This window comes from Vanessa atalanta, chromosome 3 (genome assembly GCF_905147765.1).
Source record: "Vanessa atalanta chromosome 3, ilVanAtal1.2, whole genome shotgun sequence".
NCBI classification, from domain to species: Eukaryota; Metazoa; Arthropoda; class Insecta; order Lepidoptera; family Nymphalidae; genus Vanessa; species Vanessa atalanta.
In genome coordinates, this window is record NC_061873.1 from 691,122 (window position 1) to 695,765 (window position 4,644).

The 4,644-nt window shown below is 41.8% G+C and overlaps 1 non-coding gene across 1 annotated transcript; it reads left to right on the forward strand.

Moving 5' to 3' along the window:
• Positions 1–477: 477 nt before the first annotated feature.
• On the forward strand, positions 478–548 carry Trnag-gcc. Its single transcript has one exon. It is a non-coding gene; the product is annotated as a tRNA-Gly (tRNA).
• Positions 549–4,644: the final 4,096 nt, after the last annotated feature.

The following is a 4,644-nucleotide window of genomic DNA, read 5'->3' on the forward strand; positions in this document are numbered from 1 at the left end:
AGCCGCATGGCAAAACAGTCACAAATGGAACGCATGCGATTATAATACTCCTAATACTTCTAATCACTCAATGCGTAAATTTGGGTTGAATTTTATCAACATTTTATTCGTCGGCGACCTGATTGCCGCGTCCCGTAACGCTAATTGTAATTAAATCACAAAATGTGTATTTAATTTGTATGTGCTGTATTCATATAAAAAAAATCCAAATTTATCAGTAAATTTTTTTTATTTTTTTGTCTAAAAGATATATTTTTTTTTATAAATTGGGTTAAGATTGTCCTCGTGCAACAATCTGTTCACCAATCTTTCTCTTACGATAAAAAACACTATAATACCAAGATAACGTATCGATTATATATCGTAAATATACTTACTGGGCACGTTCACAGTTATTACAATGTTTTTGTTCTTAAATTAGGTTAAAATGTTCTATTCAATTACAAGGGAATGTAAATTTGTACGTTTCAAACGTAAGCATCGGTGGTTCAGTGGTAGAATGCTCGCCTGCCACGCGGGCGGCCCGGGTTCGATTCCCGGCCGATGCAAGCTCTTTTTATATATTTTTTTAATTTATAAATAGTAGGCGAACTGACAAATAGACCCACCCGCAGATAAGTCACCACCGTCCATGGATCATTGCTGTTATAAAAATACATTTCTTACATGGCTCATCCTTCGAACCGGAGCATTAAGATACTCAATATGTTAATGTTAATAATGTTAAACGATAGAATATGTGATGGTACCAGACGCTACTACGCAGACCGCTATAACCTAGTTAAAGGAATACTTACGAAAACGAAGCAGTAATTTTTTTTTTTTTTATGTCATAAGGTGGCAAACGAGCAGGAGGCTCACCTGATGGAAAGTGACTACCACCGCCCATGGACATCTGCAACACCGGGGGGCTTGCAGGTGCGTTGCCGGCCTTTCAGGAAAGAGTACGCTCTTTTCTTGAAGGTTCCCAAGTCGTATCGGTTCGGAAAAACCGCCGGCGAAAGCTGGTTCCACAGAGTGGTTGTGCGAGGCAGAAAATGTCTTAAAAATCGCGCTGTTGTGGATTTTCGGACATCTAGGTGGTGCGGGTGATATTTGGAATTTTGACGAGATGTCCGAAGGTGAAATTCAGCAGCCGGGATTAATTCGAACAATTCCTCGGAACATTCCCCGTGATAAAGTCTGTAGAAGATGCAGAGCGATCCAACATCTCTACGCAAAGCCAAAGGATCAAGCAGATCGGAAAGGGCTTGATCGTCGATAATTCGAGCCACTCTACGTTGGATACGGTCAAATGGAAGGAGCTGGTACTGGGGAGCACCCGCCCAGAGGTGAGAGCAGTATTCCATGTGAGGCCGAATTTGCGCCTTGTATAGTCTTAGACGATGGGCCGACGTGAAATACTGTCTTGCCTTGCTGAGCACACCAAGCTTTTTTGATGCCAATTTGGCTTTGCCTTCCAATTGACCGCGGAACTGAACGAGACTCGAAACATCAACGCCAAGTATTCCGATACTAGCTGTAGCGGCTAACGGAATGTTCTCGAATCGTGGAGATACGACAAATGGTGTTTTTTTAGCAGTTAACGCGCAAACTTGCGTCTTTTTGGGGTTGAAGTGAACTAGGTTTAGCCGACCCCAGTTCGAGACGTTGTTTAACGAAGACTCGATTTCAGATACAAGTTTGTTCCGGTTTTCTTCGACGTTTTCCCGAGAAATATTAGCACGGCCGGTGTATGAGGTGTCTACGGTGCTGTCGTCTGCATAGCAATGAATGTTACTGATTTGCAACAAGTCATTGATATGCAGAAGAAACAGAGTGGGTGATAGAACGCAGCCTTGTGGAACACCAGCATTGACGAATTTTAAGTCAGAGCATGCACCGTCGACAACGACCTTGATGCTCCGATCTGCCAAAAAACTGGTAATCCAATTGCATAATTTCCCGGGAAGCCCATAGGAAGGAAGCTTCGAAAGAAGCGCTTTGTGCCACACGCGATCGAAGGCCTTCGCTATGTCCAGACTGGCTGCTAATGCCTCCCCTTTGCTCTCAACTGCTTCCGCCCATCTATGAGTAAGGTAAACTAGAAGATCACCGGCTGAGCGACCCCGACGGAAACCGTACTGGCGGTCGCTAATCAGCTGGTACTCCTCTAGGTACCGCAGGAGCTGGCAGTTTATAATGGACTCCATTACCTTGGAGAACAAGGAGGTGATGGCTATAGGCCTATAATTGGACGGGTCTGAGCGGTTGCCCTTTTTAGGGATCGGATGCACCAAAGCAGTCTTCCAGGAGTTCGGGACGACGCCGAATGCATAGGATTGCCGGAAAAGACGCGTTAAGACCGGCGCCAACTCGGGAGCACAAGTCCGTAGCACGATTGGAGGGATGCCATCGGGTCCACTCGACTTATGAATATCCAAGGAAAGAAGTACTTTACGAACTGCACTTTGCCGGAATTTAACCTCCGGCATCGTGGTATCACACCGCGGGATTGTTGGTGGTGACTTTCCTCGGTCATCCATAGTCGAGTTCGCTGCAAAGACAGAGCCTAAAAGATCAGCCTTCTCCTTCGCTGTATGGGCCAATGACTCACCGTCCTTGTGCAGAGATGGTAAGGAAGGCTGACAGAAATTCCCTAAGACAGCCTTGGCGAGAGACCAGAACGCACGTGTTCCTGAAGGGAGGCGCACCAGTCTCTCGCCAATTCTGCCAATGTACTCCGTCTTCGCCTTAGCAATCACGTTTTTGAAGGACCTAGAGGCAGAGTTATATTCCTTTCTGATTGCACTGGTATTTACATCACGAGACGCTGATGCGTTAGCCCAGTCTTGGTAGCGTAATAATATGTATGCATAATATCTATTATATGTGATCAAATGAACTTCTTGAAGTGAAGTTCGATCATTATTATATGAGTCGCTTCATTCGAAGATACAATTAACTAAGTAGTCCTTTTAACTCACAGGCATTGTCCGCACGTTTAGAGAATCGATTCATAATCGACCTCTTTTTATTTTTATTTTTTATAGCTTATTTTTTCATGTCGTACTGTCACTTGTCACATCATTCTTGTTTAGAGATTTACAATAAAAAGTTTTTAGTCTGGCCGCGGGTGGGTGGGAACATTGTATCTTCGAATGAAGCGACTCATATAATAATGATCGAACTTCACTTCAAGAAGTTCATTTGATCACATATTATATGTTCGTCGCTTCATTCGAAGATACAATTAACTAAGTAGTTGTTCAGAGATGGTTATTATGAATAATGTTTTATGTAGCCATTTCAATAAAATATTCATATAACAAATAAAAACTTTTATTCTTCACACATTTATGGATTTTATTTATTAGAATTAACAAAATTATCATTTTAAATTATACATATGTATTATATTAATATATTAATTATTAACCATTATCAATTCCACAAACGGAACGTGCGAATGTTCCATCATTCGTAAGGGGTCGGTTATAAAACCGAGCAAACGACAATGATGATCTAGTCCAGCCCGCTGTCTTTCTAATAGTGTCAATGCAGACTCCTGCTGATGCTGCTGCCGAGGTGGAGGCGTGACGAGTACTGTGTGCACTGAACACAGATACGTCAATGCCACTCTCCGCTAGAGTCTGCTTGATCCACCTACTTATTGTTTGAGAAGATACTGTTTTGTGAGGTGTTTCTTACAGCTCAATAACAGTCTATCTGTGTCTTCAGACCGCAACTCTGATGTTACTTGAAGGTAATCCTCCAATGTTTTTGCAGGGCATATGCTTGGGTTGTCCATAAAAAAAAAGGTAAAAATAGTACAGGCTGGTCACAATTAGTTGCTGATGTCTTTATTATATCAGATATTGTGATCTTTATACCAGAGGGAGTCTTATTGATATTGGCCACTTTGATAAGTGATAACGTTTGGACTCGGTGAGAAGTACATACGGCTAATAAGATTGTCAATTTTTTTGTTAGTTTGGCTAAATCTAGGTCATTATTAGGGTACCAAGTGGAGACAGTGTCGAGTACCAGCTTTGGATCCCATGTTGTGGTGTATTTAGGCCGAGATGGCTTTTGTCTATAAATTGCTTTTAATAAACGTTTAATACGCTCGTCAGATCCGACATTATTTCCGAGAAGTAATGATAGGGCAGATCGATGATTATTAATGGTACCATATGATGCACCCTCGTTAAACATTTTAACTAAAAATGATATTACTGCTGACAGTGGTGCTGCAAAAATACTAACCGAATTTTTTGAGCAAAATGACCACCACGATTTATAAGTGACTGAATATTGTTTCATTGTATTATCTGAAATTGAGGCTACCATTAAGTCTAATGCTATTTCGGGGGTTCCTAATCTATTAAATGCTTCCCTGAGAGCGTCGCGGCCCCCAGGGAAAGGCTGCGGTGGAGTCGGTGGCACGAACTGAAATTTGAACATAAAAGATCTTTACTGGGTTCGAAAATCATAATATCTGATATGATCATTCTTTTTAGAAGGGGAAACCAAGCTTGTCCAGGCCAATACGGAAATACCAGAATACCCATAGCTTTGTCCGTTATAACTTTTCTCAAGCATTTAAGAATAAGAGTAAACGGTGGAAATGCATAGAAAAAATTTGGATACCAGCTGATTGTG